This window comes from Octopus sinensis, linkage group LG1, assembly GCF_006345805.1.
Source record: "Octopus sinensis linkage group LG1, ASM634580v1, whole genome shotgun sequence".
NCBI classification, from domain to species: domain Eukaryota; kingdom Metazoa; phylum Mollusca; class Cephalopoda; order Octopoda; family Octopodidae; genus Octopus; species Octopus sinensis.
In genome coordinates, this window is record NC_042997.1 from 205,898,777 (window position 1) to 205,913,608 (window position 14,832).

At 39.5% G+C, this 14,832-nt stretch overlaps 1 protein-coding gene across 1 annotated transcript in view; it reads left to right on the forward strand.

Annotated features, from left to right (window-relative positions):
• Nucleotides 1–4,292: 4,292 nt before the first annotated feature.
• The window catches only part of LOC115232391, a 51,634-nt gene continuing 41,094 nt past the window's right edge, over nucleotides 4,293–14,832 (forward strand). Inside the window, exon 1 of the mRNA XM_029802251.2 lies at nucleotides 4,293–4,427. The gene's annotated coding sequence lies outside the window, so the exon portion shown is untranslated. The remainder of the gene's footprint in view (nucleotides 4,428–14,832) is intronic.

Sequence of the window (14,832 nt, forward strand, 5' to 3'; positions counted from 1 at the left end):
CTGAGTCAATCCGACTCACTAAGCAACAGCAGCCATAATCCAAAAAGAAGAGCAAGTCAACATCATCGGTAACCACTGAACCGCAAGTTTTATGTCGGAGTTATCCCAGTTACCTGAGTTACCTTCTCCTAGAGGGATGCCCTAACAAAGGCTAGGAGTCCTTCACTCCCAATGGTTTAACCGGGCGATCGGGTATTCATTCCGATTATTTCTATGTCCCTGCACATGATACAGCCTTAAGACATTTATTGGATGTCCATTGACTCTCAAGAGTTCCTTCACCCTTTGACGGGTTTTGTTTTTCATCCCGCAGGGTGTCCAATAAACACCCTCCTCACCAAGCAAGTTTGGTGTGGTTGCAGGTTTAGTCGCCGACGACCCGACCATGCAAAATGTGGTACTGGGTTTACATGTCACCAGTAGCACTCGAAAGTGACCTGACATACATACATACATACATACATACATACATACATACATACACACACATGCATACACACTCATACATACATATGTAGTGTATGTTGCAGGCATGGCGTGGATTTCAGTTAACAGTTCAACAGCTCCTTTTCTCATGGTAAAACCTTCTGACTAATTTTGGGTAGTTATAAAAACAAGAACTCCGTAAGCAAATGCAGTTATTGAGAACCAACTTGGTGAGAGCGACCATCAGTTAGTGAACGGCCAACTAATCATAGCCACAAGCAGGCAGCTACCAAAGACAAATGGTCAGAGAGAGAAATGAACTTTACAATCAGCAACTATGAGACACAACTTCCTTCGACTCTCCCACTCTCACTGGCTCACTTTATTGTCTCTTACAATATCACTCCATCTCTATCTGTAATTTCTACTACACAATGACAAGAACACAAACACAAACTATACAAGCAAAACCTACATCTATCTTTACTTCGCATGCTTTACGATTTTATCACCTGCCCGTCGAGGCAAGGTATTGTATAATGTAATATATTTTCTTCACAACTTCAGTCACTGTTCTTTCATCTTTGCATAATGGCAATCAATGAAGAACAAACCATTACAACTGGTGACGACCCCGACGTTTCATCCTATTGTTTATCAATTATTGTGTACCATATTAATATCAACTGTTACAAAATAATCTCTGTCGTTACAAATTAACTTCTACCGTAACACACACACACACACAGACACATACACACACACATGGGAAATTCTGTGTGTAGGTGTGTCTGTTTGCGGAGTTGTTAGCAAACTCCTCCTACATCTTTTTAACGATTTTGATGAAACTTGACATGTGAGTAGAACTATGTCTGGAAACCTCATGGCATACACAGATTGTTGAAAAAAAAAATCGATAATAGGCCCCTGGAAGGGATCCTTATATATAAGTAATATATTTTATTTTAACAGCAAAAGGAAATAACCCATCATTTTCCGAAACCCTTTGGTATAAATCAAATTGAATATGCTTATTTCTTAGTATTTGAACTATTTTAGTTATTTTCTCAATTTATCCAGTGCAACCCTTAAACAAGTAAATAGTATTTTCCTAAATAATAAATCCACTTATTTCGGTTAGTGATTTATTCACGAATATACCAACACTAGTACCGCTGAGGGTAATATTCTCTGGGAACGCACAAAAGCCCTTTTCAGAGTTATATACTTTGAAGTGTTATTATCTCATACCTCTTATTACGTAACATGTTTCACAATTTTAGTATACATACCGTATTAGTATTTCTTCCCATGTTCTATATATTCTGGGAATGCAATAAAGTCCCTTTCAGGGCTACTTTATTTGAACTCTTACTATCGGGTTACTAATTATTACATAGCTGACTTCACAATTTGGGCATTCGTAACTTATTGGGAATTCCTAAAAACAAGATCCTGTGTAAGACAGTTCGGTATTCTCTGTAAATGCACAAAACCGTTTTAAGGGCTACATACTTTGTATTGCTGTTACTGGATTAGTGAAACAGTTATGAGAACGGAACCAAGGGATAAGCCTGCTTTCCTGGGAATTACCAGGTACGTCAGCTTGTATATACATACATGTATGTGAGTATGTATGTATGTATGGTATGTTTGTGTGTATTTGTATGTATGTATGTATGTGTGTGTGTGTGTGTGTGCATGTTATGGTCACCAATCATAAGAACGAACTCACCAATTACAATTGTCGGGGTTTGCAATCATATGAGTCGAATAAATGAGTGAAGAAGGACAACATTATTTGTTTGTTTGGATGGTCATTATATTTATATGATTATTACGGTGGTGTAAGAATTAACACTTCCTTCTTCAAGCCTAGATTCGAAACCGAATCCAAGAATTCTCGGTCGTCCAAACCACGACGATCAACAGGCGCAAAAAAAGGTTTTCTTTGTCCTGTCAAAAATTGATTCATCATCTCCCTTTGACCTGCCACCTCAGCATGTCAGGCTAAGTTCATCTGGATAGGGGTTGACCAATTTAGGTACAAACTCTGCTGCAGTATGTCTGTCTTTCTAGCTGCCAATTTTTATTATAAATACGAGGGTGAAACAGAAAGGTAGGCAGACAGACGGGAGCAGACAGACGAGATAGATCTATCTACGACCCAAAGGTTTTTGGCAGACGACAGAGACAGAGAGAACTGTTCGAAGTGCCGATAGACTGCTGTTTCGAATGAAACACGCACACACACAAACATACTCACTCCTAATATGACTTTCCACGAATGTACTCTGTATTTCTAGCAACTCGTAGCAGTTGCCTACATTTTGTATGTAGTGCACCTATAACCAATCAAACCCTGTAAATAAATTCATTTCAATTATGAATCGGTTTACGTATTTGTTTACATACACACTTAACCACTACAGTGGTTACAATATAGGATTGTTTGTATACACTGGTCATTAGCCATTATGGTCCATCGTGTATGGTAGTTATCTTCATCTGTGAGTGACTACTAGAGAAGGACAGGCTAATAGAATAAGGGTAGGTAGAAAGAGTAAGGTTTGTGTTGTCTTGCCTTGAAATTAGAAAGTTAGAGGCCCTTTCAGTAAACATCCACTGACAAACGAGAAAGAAAACCGACTTGGTTGAGTATATATGTATATAAAGGGAAAGTTTACGAAAATAAACCAAAGACGAAGGCAGGTGGTGTACAAACAAACAAATGTATTAGTATAGCGCTCAGGAATAGAAAAAGTCTTTTACGTCTCGAGCCTACGCTCTTCTACAGAAAGGGACACAGAAAAAAAACAAGGAGAGAAAAAATGCGTGTAGTAGCTAACAATCTATCATGGCGTCTTGACTTCGGACAATGGTCAGACGCGAGAGGGACAGTAGGGGAGATAACAGGGTCAAGTGACTTCTAATACGTAGGTGCCCCCAACACAAAGGTGCGTGTGTGTATAAGAGAGTATGTATGTGCGTGTGAAAGAGGTCTGGTGGTCTGGACGTGTGTGTGTATGTATGTGTGGGTGTAAAGATGTGGGGATGGGTGTGTGGGTGGTGTGTTGTGAAGTGATATGTGTATGTATGTGTAGGTGTAGAGATGTGGGGATGGGTGTGGGGGGAGGGGTATGGGATAGTGGTGAGGCATGTGGGATAGGGGTGAGGTGTGTGGGGGAAGGGGGTGGAAGGTGGAGTATATATATATATATATACATATATATTACTCCTAACTAAATTATGGGAAACTATATAACGGCTTTTTCCTCAGTATCATGCGTTTGACATATGGATGCCTTGAAAAGATCTAAGAAGTCACTATACTTTCATAAATTTCCTAGTGTAACAGGAGAGAATAACAGGTGGGGACTTGTGGGAAAATGGGGATTCGGTTTCAAATCCTAACTTACAAAGCTGGTAGCTATCTGCTACATATGTATATTATGTGTGTGTGTGTGTGTGCGTGTGTGTGTGTGTGTACACACACATACTGAATTTTTGTGGAAAAAACACGCCAACAAGTGTGTGAGCGTACACAAACTGAAGAAAAACCATGCCAACTAGTGGCCACCATTAGAGAACACCAAGTATAGCGAGGAGAGTGTCAAAAATGAAAGTGAAATCTTCTCTAACCTACATTCGACTTCATTTCCTATAAAAAAAACTATCTCCAGCTTTTCTTCTTTTGAAAAGTTGTTTTTTTTTTTATGTCGTCTGTTTTAGATAATAATAAAACTTTATCACAAAGTTTTCTTGGAAAATAAATTGTGTAAAAGAGGGCAGAGGGGAAGTGGTTTTTCTCGGAAGATAATGATAAACTTCTATCACAAAGTTTTCTTGGAAAATAAATTGTATAAAAGAGGGCAGAGGGTAAGTGTTTTTTCTGGGAAAACCATTGATGTCATACAAAGTTGTTGTTAAACCAAACGACAGCTTAAAAACGATTAGATAAAGATTATTCAAGTTTCAGTTTTACTCAGAGTTGTTACGAGGTAAGTTTTCGTTTTACATCTCTCCATTGCTTTACAAATATTTCACAAAATCGCTTTCAATGCTTTTCACTACATTATAACTACGTGGATTTGTTGTTTCTTCTCCGTTTTCAGAATGTGTGTGTGTCTGTGTGTCTGTGTGTGTGCACGCGCGCGAATTTCCAAGTTTTGTAGGTATGTGTGATGTGTGTCATTATGTATGTCTGCAAAGCCATCGATATTTTCTCTCTTCAAGCGAATCTACAGCTTCTGAAAGTTATGAAGAAACAAAACCGACGAAGGGGCACATGTGTAGGTATGCCATGTTTTTCTGGTCATAAACTGGTGACCGGTAATAAAGTCACAAATAATTTATGTTCCCTCCCCCTAGGATAATCCCCCCAACGGACAAAACCCCCACCGTTTTCCTGTGACTTTTTTTTCATGTGGATTCCATAAAATTATGTTGAAAGTTTGAACGCGTGTCAAGCTCGAAATGGCAGCCAAATCTCCTCATATAGGCCACACCCTAGAAGGACAAGCGAAATACTTAGTGGTATTTCATCTGTCTTTACTTTCTGAGTTCAAATTCCACCAAAGTCTTTGCCTTTCATCCTTTCGGGGTCGATAAATTAAGTACCAGTTGCATCCTGGGATTGATCTAATAGACTGGCCTCCCCACAAAAAGTTTCGGGCCTTGTGCCTAGAGTGGAAAAGAATATTGAAGACGATGGAGTTTTGTGGCAAATGACCGCCGCCCCAGTAGAATGAAAATATAGCAAATCCGGGCTAGGTTTGAAACAGGAGTTGTAGTGAGAAGCAATCGAAAAGGTATGTGGAAACTTGTTTGGATTTGGTTTGAGAGAATCTCTGAATAAACAGATTTTATTTTTCTTTCGGTTCTATATTAATTGATGTAATACACCATACATACATACACACAGATATAGTATACATTTCATACATATACACACACATATACAAAACCTGTATACATTGATAAATGCAGGGTGGGAGGGACAAGTTCGAAGTTTGAAGTGCCATGTGGTTTTTAGCGAAATCGGAATAATTTGGTATCATCGAAAACGTGGGAATTATTTATCCAAGATTTCCCAACAGGTTTTCTATTAATTGAAGCCGCTTTAGTAAAAGGTTACTCTGTAATGTTTGTTGATCACGGAAATATATATTTCTTTACTACCCACAAGGGGCTAAACACAGAGGGGACAAACAAGGACAGACAAACAGATTAAGTCGATTATATCGACCCCAGTGCGTAACTGGTACTTATTTAATCGACCCCAAAAGGATCTAACGTTTCTGCCAGCTCGCCGCCCTTGATCACGGAAATATATTTACACGTTACGTCATCTTCTTTTTACAGCTATTCATTTTCTGCCTTAATTTTATTGTCACTCATAAGGCAGCAAGCTGGCAAAATCGTTAGCACGTCGGGCGAAATGCTTAGCAGTATTTCGTTTGTCTTTATGTTCTGAGTTCAAGTTTCTCCGAGGTCGACCCTGCCTTTCATCCTTTCGGGATCGATAAATTAAGTGCCAGTTGCGTATTGTTGTAGGTCTAATCGGCTGGCCCCTTGTCCCTAGATTAAAAGAAAAATTGATTAATGTTTACATCTTGCCCCAGAAATGAAAATAAAAAAAAATACTGGAATGGATGTAAAGCAAAGTGTAGGAAACGAATATGGAAAAAAAAATGCGCGCAAAGCAACGGGAGGGTGAGGAGAGGACTTCGGAAAATTCACAACATCCGAGCTTTTCCTTCGTAACTTTTTGGAAAATGGGGATTTTTTAATGAAATTTTATTAAAAAAAATACCATTCAAAGGGCATAGAATACAATTATAAAGAATTTCGTGAGTAAAATCTTTTCCAAGGGGGTGGGGAGAGGGCTTCGGAAAATTCACAAAATCCGAGTTTTTATTTGTTGTTGTTGTTGTTACTATTGCTGCTGCTGCTGTTGTTGCCGCAGCCATACTGTGAAGACATGGAAATTTGGTGCTCTATAAGTTGAAAAGCTGGCCTTCTAAAGCCCCGTCTTTTCAATACCTTTGTTACCGTTACATTTCTGAGATTGTCTGAACTGTGTAGAAAGTATTTTTGTGTTGAAGCACCTGCTGTTTTGCAGGACGTGTGCTTCAATAATGTTTGAATTTTAACCGCCTTCAGCAGAAACAAATATATCGCAATTTTCTGTAGTTATTTCAAGATGGCTGATAAAGAAGCCATCATAATTTTCGAGAAAGGAATGCATTCCTAGTCGGGAAAAAATGAGAATGAGGAAAGAACTTAGAATATGAATATTGAATGACCTAGACTTAATGACATGAGGAAGAAACTAATTCTGAGCACCTTTTCAAACTCCACCCATCTAACACCCATGGACATGTTTACAAAGTCAGAAAACAGCACAGCTCCCATGACTTTCGGAAATATTTTTTCACGCTAAGAGTTGCTGAAGCATGGAACAAACTGCCAGCATCAGTTGTTAGTTGTCGGAGCACTGCATCCTTCAAAACTTCCATGCTTCCTGAGATTCGCCAATACTACACCTGATTTTCTCCCCTCCATAAACACGCAAGCATGTATCTGACTCATACACTGTTCACTTCCCAGACATTTGTACCTTACTGCAGATGCTTTATACGCACTTTTGACAAGTTGTGGTGCACCTGAGCACTGTATACAATAATTTCGTTATATATTATAAAAAATGTTTCACCTCTAAGCAACGTCAAAACTTTCAGTGTCAACTATGAGAACAACAGCAACAACAATACAAAACAAATGAAACATAAAAAATGCAAATATCGCCTCTGGGTCTTTTGCATCTGCAGTGGGAAATATGGAAAATTTCAATAGATGAAGAAGAATTAAAATTGGCAAGAAAAATTGTAAAAAGAGATGGGAGAAGGATAACACTAAACCCTCCATCTGACGTGATTGATGGAGGGTTTAGAGTTACCCTTCTCCCAGCAAGAATGGCCCTTGACCATTTCTTTGAGCCAAAACATGAAGGGTGCATTATCAGAGCTGAGGTCTATGCACTAAAACACGAAAGAACTAAAGCTATTCCATGGGCCCGAACTGTGGAGACAGAATGTGGAAAAAAACCCACAATCGAGTCTTTGACGGATGAGGATAAATACGTGCTATTTGATTCTGAGCAGATGTCTGTGGCTTTCCAGCAGCACTTTGCATGGCTGTTTGGAGAGCATGATGGGTTGACGACAGTAGCGAACTTTATTTTGTACTTGGATGGTCTACCACCGCTCTCAGTGACGAACAGTAGATTCTGCAGAAAGCTGATTACAGCCTCTGAAATACAGGAAGTGGTGAGCTATTGCACAGTTGCAAATCATGTGGTTTGGATGGTTTGCACCACGAATTCTATGTTTACATGCAAGATTTATTTGGAAGCCTCTTGCCAGATGTCTACAATAACTGGCAGCCGAACGGAAGAATTCCTAGTGCCCTTAGCCAGGGTGTGGTAATACTACTGGGAAAGGATGCCGACAATGGGGACATACTAGGGAATTTTAGGCCATAACTCTGCTAAACACAGAGTTTAAGATTTTGGTCAAGTTATTTGTGAAAAAGTTGGCACTTGTCATTGTTAGTCTCGTCGGGGAGGCACAAATGTACACAATCTTGAGTAGGTCTATCCATGACAATCTCCACCTTATGTGATACATTGTAGAGAGAGATGGAATTAAAGCTAGTTCCTGTAAAACCTGATCAATTTAGATCAGTCAAAAGCTTTCAATAGAGTAGACCATCACAACTTGGAAGCCATCCTTAAAACAGCCAGTTTTTGACTCATTTTCAGATGCTGGATTGCTGCAATGCACAGCAGCACCTGCCACCTATCTGAACCATTTAGGATCGCTTGTTCGGTCCATCAGGGCTGCTCACTGTCACCTCTTCTGTACGAGCTGGCTCTCAAACCACTACTGTGGAAGTTGGAACAGTCAAGAGACCTCCCTTTCAAAATTGGACTAAGTGGGGGTGCATATGCAAGTTATATCATCGTCATAGTGTTGGATGCCTCCAAAGTAGAAACAGTCAGCCCCATTGTAAAGGAATATGAGTTAGTTGCAGGGGCTAAAACCAATGCCAGCAAGTCAGTGGGATCATGATTGGGCACCTGGAGAGGCAGATCGATGCCGTCGGACGCTGGGCTGATGGACCACTTAAACTGCTTGGGATCTGGTATGTTACCGAACTCCAGAATTGGGAAAAGGTGATGAACAGGGTGACCTGTCTTACCCAGAAATGGGCATAGTGGAAGCTGTCCCTGAAAGGTCGAGCAGAGGTGACAAATGCGTATGTCGCCTCTGTTAATATTTATTGTCTGACCGTCGCACTTACCTCAGTTCTCGTTGGATCAGATTGGAACTTCTGTTTATTTTCTTGTAGGAGTGATATGTTCCAATGGTCAAGTGGTCAGTTTGCTGCCAACTCCCTCTGTGTGGCAGCTTAAGCATGCCATGGCTTTTGATGTGCAGACACACACTCAGATTGCACCGTCTGCTGCGATTTCTAGAAGGTGAACATGTATGGACTGTTTGTGAGACACGTCTTTCCATAGCTTGTCTCTTTGATGGAAATGGGTAAAGGATAGGCCAAGAATGGGCGCCTGACACTTAGAATGTCATCAGGCCTGCTCTGTCCTCAGGCAATAGGATAGGTTGATCTTCCACTTCAGATATTTACAGAGGATTAGTAGCAGGGAAGTGTGATGATGTCCTCCGGGGGACCCTAGGTGTCAGTGAAGATGAACTGGCAAGTCTATTCCAAAGGACTTTCCAGTCGGGGACCATTGTGGATAATTTCCAGATGTCTTTGGCCTGGTAGTGCTACCAGTGGAGGGGATGCTATCAGTTTGCGATAAACTCTACAGGCATGGATGTGCTCACCGAGAAATGAAACCAATCTGCATACATTTGTTCAGGGTCTCAGTATTGCTGACTTGTTGAATTATGTTGAACAGCTGCTGTTGTGCTACACACAAATTCATCTGTCATCCAAGTCCATAATGCTTCCAAGGGAAATAACCCATTCCTTCTCGAAAATAACCACCAAGGGAAATAACCCATTCATCTTCAGTATGCTTATTTCTTAGTATTTGAACTATTTTAGTTATTTTCTCAATTTATCCAGTGCAACCCTTAAACAAGTAAATAGTATTTTCCTAAACAATAAATCCACTTATTTCGGTTAGTGATTTATTCACGAATATACCAACACTAGTACCGCTGAGGGTAATATTCTCTGGGAACGCACAAAAGCCCTTTTCAGAGTTATATACTTTGAAGTGTTATTATCTCATACCTCTTATTACGTAACATGTTTCACAATTTTAGTATACATACCGTATTAGTATTTCTTCCCAAGTTCTATATATTCTGGGAATGCAATAAAGTCCCTTTCAGGGCTACTTTATTTGAACTCTTACTATCGGGTTACTAATTATTACATAGCTGACTTCACAATTTGGGCATTCGTAACTTATTGGGAATTCCTAAAAACAAGATCCTGTGTAAGACAGTTCGGTATTCTCTGTAAATGCACAAAACCGTTTTAAGGGCTACATACTTTGTATTGCTGTTACTGGATTAGTGAAACAGTTATGAGAACGGAACCAAGGGATAAGCCTGCTTTCCCGGGAATTACCAGATATGTCAGCTAGTACTTTTTATTTTATCATTCCACTATATGTAAACCCCTTTGCTGGGTTTTGTTTTTACTTCCACAGGGTGTCAAAAATCCACCGTGCTCATCAAGTAAGTTTAGTGGGGTTGCTAGTTTAGTTGTCGATGACTCGATGGTTTCACAACTCCATCTGTTAACCATTCTGGCTAATTATCAATCTGGGTGATTATTTACTCATTCACTATTATCATTTCACTTTTACTACTATAATCCCTATCTTATTATTTATTAGTTCACTACTGTAGTTTCACAATTATTACTATTTATAATGATGTTATTATTATAAGGCTGAGTCGGTCTTATAGTCATATTATTATTATTATTTATTATTATTATTATTATTATTATTATTATTATTATTATTATTAAGGCCATCAGCCTATCAAGCCTTGCTCAACATCACTCTGTTGATTTTGCAAGGAGGAACATATTTAAGTGTATTTGCACCCTTCAGTCCTTGTGCCATCACGGACGACAGGCTGGTTGCTATCTAGTGGTGAGTTTTATTTTCCTGTTTGTCCCCCAGAGGGATGGCTCAATTAATTTTGCTTTCCTATCTGGAGTTGTTTGAGCTTTCCCCATCTTCAAGGAGAAGGCACATCAAAACACAGTGATGCTCATATGTGAGAGAGGGGGAGAGAGTAAGGAGTGTCTCAAGACGTTCATAAGAGAGAGTGAAAGAGCGACGAGCAATGGTATGCTTTGTGAAAAGACAGACGACAGCTGTATTTTGGTTCAAAAAGGAATAGGGAAGACAACAGGGCAAATTTCTTGTGAGAAGGATTTCTTGGGGGTTCTTTGGAAAGTTGGCAGCTCTGTTTCCAAAAACATAGTTCAAAGTCAAAGTGGCAACTGCGGAGATGTGAACGGTGAGCAAAGTGAAGCATGATGCAAAAGCATTAGCAACAGCAGCAACAGCAACAACAACAGCATCACCACCACCACCACTACCACCAACAACAATAGCAGGGGTGATAACAACAACAACATTGGCTGCAGCGAAAGCAACAACAAAAGTGATGAAAGAGTTGAAGAACAGGCTGGTGCAATGCCTTGGAATGGCTCTAAACCTTTCTTCGCTTATGCCACCAAGATGTCTCTTCACAGAATCAGATTCTCTGAAGAGAAGAGAAAGTTATAAATGCCAGACAGGTAGTTAAGAGAGAAGGACTAGCTGTAAAGCTAAATACTCCCTTTCAGGCTATCCAGGATACAATATGTTTCCAAGTGACGTACTGTACAATCAGATTAAAATCAAAGAGAGTAGAAAGCACCACAGAGGTTCAAATACAAAAAGCTTTAGGTTTCTTCTAGAATCTAAAGGAATATATACAGAGAGGAAGGGTCTGTGGAATGGTGGAGGTCTGATTTCGCACTGAGGCGGAAACTAAGTCTTGCTCTATAAAACCCTACAAAAGTGAGGAGCTGTTGTTGGTTCTTTTCTACTGCGGCCAGAGACTGACCATATCCATTAATCAACATATACCATAAAAAATAGCCATTCCTTGGCTAATTGCTGCATTTATGATAGGTATCAAGGAAAACCTGAAAATCTCCAAAGCTTATCAGACCAAAAAAGAGAACTGGTCTAGGATGATGATAGAACTCCTCATGACCCAAAAGAATGTGGATCTCATCTCACACCAGATCCATCTTCCTGGAGGCAGCATTATTCCAGTCAAGGTGGATGGAAGGAAAGCAAAGTGCCACATTTGTTTTCCAACTAATCATTTAAAAGCCTTCTGCCATAGACTGAAAGAAAAAGCGAGACGGACACCTCTCCTCCCTACACCAACAACGGCCACCAGATCTCCAGTGACAACAGCAGCATCACCATCAGCAGGTTCAGCCATGGCACCACCAATACCAACCATACTGATACTTAGTTCTCTCAGACACTTCTCAGCCCCCAGACATGTTCCACTTCCCGATGTGAAACTGATTGACACACAGATGGAGAGTTGGATCAAGATGAGGAGAGGGAGTTAAAATCACAAAAAAAAAAAAAAGCAGAAAAGGAACAGAAAGACAAACATGCATATGGACAAATGAGAACAATCTTCATCCACAAAAGAAGTAAAAAGAACAAAAACAAATACAACCCAAACAAACACTGCATCGACACCACTACCTCTAACACCTGAAACACAAGCCATCCCACACACACAGTTCTTACCTGCAGTTGGTAAACGTAAAAATTCATCACTGTTAATGTTTGTCCATTTGATATCTTCATATTGACCTGTCAACCATCTAATCCCTCCGGTAGTAGCAGAACATAATGCAGTGGATCGTATGATCAGTGGATAGAGTTTATTCACTGAACATGTCCATTATGACAGTGTATGATTACATCTAGAGGGTTCTTGATATCATCCGGAACCAATGCAGCCTCCTCTGGATTCATAGACAAGTTGTTCCGGCAACAGTGAGCCTTGGATGGTTTGAGCTTTTTGTCACGGTGTAGAAGGATTGAAATAACTTCAGTTATCGAAAGTTCTACAGCATCTTGAAATGATGCTAAACATGGATTTACTTGCTGAATATAACCTTGTAGTGTCATGAATATATCTGCCTGCAAATCATTCATGTTTCATCTGATTCTTGTAGTGTGTATCAAAGAAGTACAGCTGTGCGAATGATGGCACTTGACTGGCTTCTGGCATTAAACTTCGAATGGCGTGATATACTTTACCTTGGATCTTAAATGTGAGATTAAATCAACAACACAACGAATCTGTGTGCATTATTAAACTCTCGAATATTTGTTATGAAATTGTTATCATTCCATAATGACACACTGTCTGCCAACAAATTCAGAATGGGTTCCAGCTGAACTTTACCATTTTGTAACAGAGGGAAAGTGGTTCTGCTGGCCAGTGCTTTCAATAACAATGTGGGCATAGGTAATCACCCAAGCTTCCGCAGTAGTGAGAATGGTATGATAATGGAATATTACTCTCGATAAAGTTTTCCTGAATCGCTGTCAATCTGTAATCCACTCATTGTCATATCCAGCGAGGGAAATGCTAACCAAGGCATTATCTTTCACGTGTTCTGAAGCTCTAACTTGAGGATTCCTCTGTGTTATTTGGCAAGCTAGCGTATCCCTGCCATGTTCTGATGCTCTTACTTCTGTATCACGGGGAATTCTATGACCCTCAGTATCCTTATTCTATTGGGCTTGTCTGTATTCACTGTTAGATTGTCTCTTACGTTTTATTGTGGCAGCTTTCCTGGTAGTCCTACCAATTCCTGATTACTGTTTCCAGGTCATAATGACATGGAACCAAGGAAAATTTAATAAAGCATTACACAGCTTTATGCATACAAAATTTTTTTCATTAAAATCCTTCCTGATTACCTCCTTGGTAATTTTGAAAAACATTGTGACCATTGGTCCAGCCTTTTCACCATGAAAAGGGTACAGACAGACAGACATAACAGCCTTTATAGGATGATTAATATAGATTGGTAAACCATCCTGTGACTAAGGCAACTCACTCCTTTCTGATTATATTCAACTTTGAAGATTCTTTATGTAATGCATTGGTAAGGCACCAAAGAATGGCTTGTTGAGAATTTGCTGAGCCTTGTTGATTGGCCAGTTGTAATCCAAAAGTTGTACATTAGTCTGTTAAAAAACGAAACGAAAAAAAACAGCAACAGGTTTGGTTTCTTTGCTTTCCACATTTTAGCAGGAGTCACGGTGACTGGCATTGTGACAGGAGTACCACAACCCCAACGAAGCAATTGACCAATCACCATTGCCGTATTATGTGGTTCAAGACCAAGGTGTTGTTGGCAGAAAACACACTGGGAAAAGACTGTCCAACTGCTGCACATCTTTCTCTGAACCTACTGCACACATATGCAGACTTCACTTGCTGATGGTAGACACACTGCAGACTCACTTGCATTTTGAGCAAAATCATACAGAGCCCCTTGTTTGCACATTCCATGACAATAACTCCTACCAGCTTAAAAAATGTACTGTGTTTTTGCTTGCTGTCAACCATTGTCAATTGGTAAACATGTTGATTTTATAAACACAGGCATTTGTGCATTCATTTTCTATCACGTTTGGCTAACAAGTTATTCAGCTGACTTTGTTAAATGTGAAAATATCTTTTGTACTTTCTCCCAAACACATGTAAACCTTATTACCTTGCACAATGTTGACAATTAACCTTTTAGCGTTTAAACTGGCCATATCTGGCCCAAACATATAACATGTTTTATATTTAAACTGGCAAGATCCAGCCCCTAGAACACCTGCCCTACAATGTCATGCTAAAAAAATAATCACATTATCACAATGTTTAAAACCCTTTCATTACCAACCTGGCTGAAACCTCTCTGGCTCTGTAGTACAAATGTCTTGTTTTCATAAGTTTTGAATTAAAATTTTCCACCAAACCTTAGTCACAGTTTATGTTCCTAACACTAGCTTAATGATAACTAAGTTATTTTACTAAATTCTTTGTTATACTTAAAGTAATTGAAAGAAACACAGAGCATCTCAAAATAAATACGGTAACAAAAGGGTTAAGCCATGTGATAATGGCATCGATTCAAAACAATGTGAATAGACAGGCATTACATTTGACCGAGTAATCCGAATCCACAAGTCATTCTGTAGACATTATGGTTGGAGGCATGTTGTAAGCAGTATTCTTCACTTGCACGGATGTG